Source organism: Vombatus ursinus, unplaced genomic scaffold, assembly GCF_900497805.2.
Source record: "Vombatus ursinus unplaced genomic scaffold, bare-nosed wombat genome assembly UNPS02014774.1, whole genome shotgun sequence".
Taxonomy (NCBI): Eukaryota; Metazoa; Chordata; class Mammalia; order Diprotodontia; family Vombatidae; genus Vombatus; species Vombatus ursinus.
In genome coordinates this window covers 22,121,404-22,128,966 of record NW_020954552.1, presented here as the reverse complement: position 1 = coordinate 22,128,966, position 7,563 = coordinate 22,121,404, and positions in this window count along the sequence as shown.

The following is a 7,563-nucleotide window of genomic DNA, read 5'->3' as shown; positions in this document are numbered from 1 at the left end:
CTGGGGGTCCCCAAGACTCTTTCAGGAAGTCTTCAAGGTCAAAACTATTTTCATAATAATTCTAGATGTTTTAATTTCTAATACAGTAAATATTTATATATATATATATATATATATCTGTTACATAAACAAAAGCTCTTGGGTGGGGGGGTGTGGTCTTCAATAATTTTTAAGTGTCTAAAGGAATCCTGAGACCAAAACATTTGAGAACCATTGAAATAAGTCAACCAAGTAATTATCAGAGGCCTGCTTGGCACCTTGCCTTCTGCTGGAAGCTGAGGATACAAAGACTAAGGCAAATCAATCCCTGTTCTCAAGAAGCTTATATTCTAATGGGGCCAACATGCACATATACATACACACATGACGTAACTTGGGGGAGAGGTACTAGCTAAGAGAAAGTCCTGCTACAGAAGGTAGCACCTGAAGTACTGAAGGGATTTCAAGAGGTAGGGTGAGAAGGAAGGGCATTCTAGGCATTGGGGACAGCCAACAAAGATACAGAGACTGGCAATGTATACACTTATCCCTTCCACATCAAAACTTTTCCCATCATGGCTTCAATATATTGTGGTTTCAAGGGTTGGCATAAGAAATTAAATGGAAATCTTGGGGGAGCTTTGTGGAAGCTGCAGACAAAAGGCAAAGGCCAGCAGATGACACAGAAAAAGTTTAGAAACTCAGAAATACATAAAACATTTGTGTAGTATATAGTATTGTATAATATCAACACATTTTTCTCTTTTAATGCAATAGGAATTAAGACTTCTTCTCTGGTATGAAGGAAGGGCCAAAATTTTTTCTCAAATTTCCCAGATTGTGGGAGTAGGTGGGGGGGAGGGCTAACCCCCTTGATATGGAAGGGATAACTATACTGAGTATTGCAAGAAAGCTGGTCTATTTTTCTTGCAATAGAGTGTGTGGGTAGTAGAGTTGTTAACAGGATTTTACTGAGCTAATCTCTAGCCTGGACATTCTCAGAGCCCCACAAAGCTGGCCTAGAAACAGTTCATAGGCTTACAGATTTAGATCAGAAAGTGACTGAGCTCATTCTAGACTAATGCTCTCAATTTATAGATGAAACAGAGGCCCACCAAGGCTAGGTGACTTGTCCAATGTGACACAGATAAACATAGGTCCTCTGATTTCATATGCAGAATTTTTCCCCCAACTCTACCAGATCTGGAATCCTAACCACCTCCTTCACTTCTTTTGCCACTTCCAGCAAATCTTAATGCCCACTTCCAATAGCTATTTCCTTCTTTCCCTTCTGTCTCATTTCTTCACACTTCACACAAGAATGTGTTTTTTTTTTTTTTTTTTGTTAGTGAGGCAGTTGGGGTTAAGTGACTTGCCCAGAGTCACACAGTGAGTGTTATGTGTCTGAGGCCAGAGTTGAACTCAGGTCCTCCTGACTCTAGGGCCAATGCTTTATCCACTGTGCCACCTAGCTGCCCCAAGAATGTATTTCTTATAGCTTATTTAAAAAAGAAAATGCAAAATAGGAATTCACAAATAACATACTACGGTAGGGTGAGGAAACTGTTCTATCAAATACAAGAAATCTACTTAGTCAAGACAAAACATTTAACTTTTAAACAGTTGCATCAATTAATAAGCATTTATGAATTAAATTCTATTTAGGCTTAGGGCCTATATCTATACCAGTAGCTCCCTGAAGGCCTCCCAGGCACTGGATCCAGCTCATACCCTCATTCTATGGTGTCCAATAAACTCTCAGTCAACCTGGAAGCCTCTTAAGCCCTTGAGGAAGCTTTTGTCTTTTTCTACTTATCTTATCAGCAAATTACTTGTTTTCTAACTTCCCTATCCCTAAAAGAAAACAAAAAAATATAAAACAGGTATAGATAGTGTTTCAATTAACTAAAAAAAATCCAAATAATTCAAGCTGACATATAGGATACCCTCAAAGTTCGAACACACATAAAAATAACTCCTTCCATAGAATGTAAGCTCCTAATCCTTCTACTACATGTAACTAAAGAAAGAAGAGGCAAGAGAAACTAGTGAGCAAAAGATGATAAAATACAACACATTTGTAGCTTTGAGCCTCTCCACTCTCCTCCATTACCTCCATTCCTTCCCCACTGAAAAATTGGAGTCTACCCCTGGGATCACTGGGCTTTGATAGGCCAACTTTGTTCTCATTTTGCTGGTTGTAGGCCTCTACATTACTTTCTGGACATTTCCAGCCAAGCCAGCCTTCCTTCCTTCCTACTCCTCTTTTTTTTTTTTTTTTTTTTAGGCAATTGGGGTTAAGTGACTTGGCCAGAGTCACACAGCTAGTAAGTGTCAAGTGTTAGGTCTGAGGCCAGATATGAACTCAGGTCCTCCTGACTCCAGGGCTGCTACTCTATACACTGTGACACCTAGCTGCCACCCTACTCCTCTTTATATAGTGTCTTCTCAGAATAAAATACAAGCTTCTTGAGGTCAGGGACCTCAAGGACCTCAGGACCACCTACCTGTCTTGCTTGTATTTGTATCCCCAGAAATTAGCAAAGTACCTGACATATAGTAAGTGCTTACTAATGCTCTATCCTTTCCCTCTCCCTCCCCCCCCCGCCCTGTTTTTTACTTAATGAGACTACATTTCCACAGCAAATGTCTTGAGTCTCAGTGTATCTCAGCAGGTAGCTAGTTGATGATAGCTGTACTTTTTGGACAGGAAGCTTTCTGTGTGTGTGTGAGAAGAGATGTGAATTAAAATTTTTTTATTAATTTATTTTTAGTTTTCAGCAATTACCTCCATACGCTTTTGAGTTTTATGTTTTTCTCCCACTCTCTCCCCAAGATGGCATGCAATCTGATATAGGCTATACATATACATCCCTATTAAACTTATTTTCACATTAGTCACATTGTAAGGAAGAAGTAGAACCAATGGGAGAAACCACAAGAAAGAGGAAACAAAACAAAATAGAAGAAAAAAAGAGCAAATAGTATATGCTTTGATCTGCATTCAAACTGAATTTAAATTTTTTTTTAACTTGTAATATATTATTTTAACTGAATTACTAAATGTGTTGAGGTTTGTAGGTGGGTCTTACAGTATAGGAAGAGGAAAATGAGTGAGAACTAGAGTTGTTTTCAAAAACTAAGTTTCACTGACTTACAAGGTCTGAGGAATTCTTTGATTTCAGCCAGTGTAAAAGCAGGGGAGGGTTGGAGTGGGTGCAGTTTGTAATCCCAAAGTGCAAGAGGTTGGAGAGCCTGCTTCCAGTAGACGGTTCATTATATTGGTCATGTTGTAAGGAAGAAGTAGAAACAATGGGAGAAACCACAAGAAAGAGGAAACAAAACAAAACAGAAGGGGAAAAAAAGAGAAAATAGTATGCTTCGACCTGCATTCAAACTCCATAGTTCTTTCTTTGGATGTGGATAGCATTTTCCATCATGAGACTTTTGGAGATGTCTTAGATCTTTGCATTGCTGGGAAGGGCTAAGTCTATCAACATTGGTCATCACACAATGGGGTTGTTACTGTGTACAACTCTCTTGGTTCTGCTCACTTCACTCAGGATCAGTCCATACAAGTTCTTCTAGGTTTTTCTGAATTCTGCCTGCTCATTATTTCTTATAGCACAATAGTATTCCATTACATTCATATACCACAACTTGCTCAGTCATTCCCCAATTGTTGGCCATTCCCTCAATTTCCAATTCTTTGCCACCACAGAAAGAGCTGTTATAAATATTTTTGTACATGTGGGTCCCTTTCTCATTTTTATGATCTCTTTGGGATACAGACCTAGAAGTGCTATTGCTGGGTCAAAGGGTATTCACATTTTTATAGCCCTTTGGGCATAGTTCCAAATTGCTCTCCAGAATGGTTGGATCATTTTATAACTCCACCAACAATGCATTAGTGTTCCAATTTTCCCACATCTTTTCCAACATTTATCATTTTCCTGTTTTGTCATGTTGGCCAATCTGATAGGTGTGAGGTGGTACCTCAGAGTTGTTTTGATTTGCATTTCTCTAATCAATAGTGATTTAGAGCATTTTTTCATATGACTACTTCATCTGAAAACTGTCTGTTCATATCCTTTGACCATTTATCAATTGGGGAATGACTTGTATTCTTATAAATTTGACTTAGTTCTCTATATATTTTAGAAATGAGGCCCTTATCAGAGATACTGGTTGTAAAAACTCTTTCCCAGTTTTCTGCTTCCCTCCTAATCTTGGTTGCATTGGCTTTGTTTGTGCAAAAGCTTTTCAATTTGATATAATCAAAATTATCCATTTTGTACTTCATAATGTTCTCTATCTCCTATTTGGTCATAAATTCTCCTGTTCTTCATAAATCTCACAGGTGAACTATTCCTTGCTCTCCCAGTTTGCTTATAGTATCAGCCTTTATATCTAAATCATGAACCCATTTTGACTTTGGTATATGGTGTAAGATATTGGTCTATGCCTAGTTTCTGTCATACTCTTTTTTAGTTTTCCCAGCAGTTTTTGTCAAATAGTGAGTTCTTATCACAGAAGCTGGGGTCTTTGGGTTTATCAAACAGTAGACTGTTATAGTCATTTACTACTGTGTCTTGCACACCCAACCTATTCCACTGATCCACCACTCTATTTCTTAGCCAGTACCAAGTAGTTTTGATGATTACTGCTTTATAATACAATTTAAGATCTGGTATGGCTAGGCCACCTTCCCCTGCATTTCTTTTCATTAGTTCCCTTGATATTCTGGACCTTTTGTTATTCCAAATGAATCTTGTTATTATTTTTTCTAGCTCTATAAAAATAATTTTTGGTAGTTTGATTGGTATGGCACTGAATAAATAAATTAGCTTAGGTAGAATTGTCATCTTTATTATATTAGCTCAGCCTACCCATGAGCAACTGATGTTTTTCCAATTATTTAGATCTGACTTTATTTGTGTGAGAAGTGTTTTGTAATTGTGTTCATATAGTTCCTGGGTTTGTTTTGGTAGATAGACTACTAAATATTTTACAATGTCTATAGCAACTTTAAATGGAATTTCTCTATCTCTTGCTGTTGGGCTTTGTTGGTAACATATAGAAATGCCAATGATTTATGTGGGTTTATTTTATAGCCTGCAACTTTGCTAAAGTTGTTTATTATTTCAAGTAGTTTTTCACTTGATTCTCTAGGATTCTCTAAGTATATCATCATATCATCTGCAAAGAGTGATAGCTTTGTTTCTTCTTTGCCTATTCTAATACCTTCAATTTCTTTTTCTTCTCTCGTTGCTAAAGCTAACGTTTCCAGTACCATATTGAACAATAGTGGTGATAATGGACAGCCCTGTTTCACCCCTGATCTTATTGGAAATGCTTCTACCTTATCCCCATTATATATGATGCTTGCTGAAGGTTTTAGGTAGATACTACTTATCATTTTAAGGAAGACTCCATTTACTCCTATGCTCTCTAGTGTTTTTAAAAGGAATGAGTGTTGTATTTTGTCAAAAGCTTTTTCTGCATCCATTGAGACAATCATGTGGTTTCTGTTAGTTTTTTTTTGTTGATAAGATGAATTATGCTGATAGTTTTCCTAATATTGAACCAGTCCTGCATTCCTGGTATAAATCCTACCTGGTCATAGTGTATTATTCTTGTGATAAATTGCTGTAATCTATTTGAAAATATTTTATTTAAAATTTTTGCATCAATTAGGGAAATTGGTCTATAATTTTCTTTCTCTGTTTTGACTCTTCCTGGTGTGGGTATCAGCACCATATTTGTATCATAAAAAGAATTTGGTAAGACTCCTTCTTCACCTATTTTCCCAAATAGTCTATATAGTGTTGGAATTAATTGTTCTTTAAATATTTGATAGAATTTGCTTGTAAATCCATGTGGCCCTGAAGATTTTTTCCTAGGGAGTTCATTGATGGCTTGTTCAATTTCTTTTTCTGAGATGGGGTTATTTAAGTATTTTACTTCCTCTTCTGTTAATATGGGCAATTTGTATTTTTGTAAATATTCATCCATTTCACTAAGATTAGCAAATATATTGGCATACAGTAGGGCAAAATAATTCCTAATTATTGTTTTAATTTCTTCTTCATTGGTGGTGGATTCACCCTTTTTATTTTTGATACTTTTAATTTAGTTTTTTTTTAATTATATTAACCAAAGGTTTATCGATTTTATTGGTTTTTTCGTAAAACCAGCTCTTAGTTTTATTTATTAATTCAATAGTTTTCTTTAATTTCCATTTTATTAATCTCTTCTTTGGTTTTCAGTATTTCCAATTTGGTATTTAATTGAGGATTTTTAATTTGTTCTTTTTCTAGTTTTTTAATTGCATATACAATTCATTAATCTCCTCTTTCTTTATTTTATTCATGTAAGCATTTAGAGATATAAAGAACTGCTTTCGCTGAATCCCATAAGTTTTGGTATGTTGTCTCATTATTGTCATTTTCTTGAATGAAGTTATTGATTGTTTCTATGATTTGTTGTTTGACCCATTCATTCTTTAGGATTAGATTATTTAGTTACCAATTTATTTTTAGTCCACCTTTCCATGGTCCTTTATTACATATAATTTTTATTGCATCATGATCTGAAAAGGATGTATTTAATATTTTTGCCTTTCTGTGCTGGATTATGAGGTTTTTATGTCCTAGTATGTGGTCAATTTTTGTGTATGTGTCATGTACCGCTGAGAAAAAAGTATATTCCTTTCTATCCTCATTCAGTTTTCTCCAGAGGTGTGCCATATCTAACTTTTCTAAAATTCTATTCACCTCCTTAACTTCTTTCTTGTTTATTTTGTGGTTAGATTTATCTAGTTCAGAGAGAGGGAGGTTGAGGTCCCCCACTCATATAGTTTTGCTGTCTATTTCTTCCTCTAACTCCCTGAACTTCTCCTCTAAGAATTTGGGTGCTATACCATTTGTTGCATATATGTTTAGTTCATATTACTTCATTGTCTACGGTGCCTTTTAGCAATATGTAGTTTTCTTCCTTATCTCTTTTGATAAGATCTATTTTTGCTTTTGCTTTGTCCGAGATCAGGATTGCTACCCCTGCTTTTTTTTACTTCAGCTGAAGCATAATACATTCTACTCCAGCCTTTACTTTTACCTTGTGTGTGTCCCTTTGTTTCAAATGTGTTTCCAGTAAACCGCATATTGTAGGATTATGGTTTTTAATTCATTCTGCTATCTGCTTCTGTTTTATGGGAGAGTTCGTCCCATTCCCATTAACAGTTATGATTACTATCTATGTCTTTCTCTCCATCCTATTTCCCCCATTTATGCTTTTCTTTCTCCTCTCTTTTCCTCTCACTAGTGTTTTGCTTTTGACCACTGCCTCCCTCAGTCCTGCCTTCTTCAGTCACCCCTCCCTTCTATTAGCCCCCTCCCTCTTCTTCCTCTTTACTCTTACTACTTCTTTCCTCTCTTCTATCCTTCCTCCCTTTTCTTTCCCCCTTTCCCTTCTACTGCCTATAAGGCAAGTTAGATTTCTATACCTAACTGATTATGTTATTCCCTCCTTGAGCCAAAACCAATAAGAGTAAGGTTCAAACAATGCTCATCTCCCTCCCTTCTT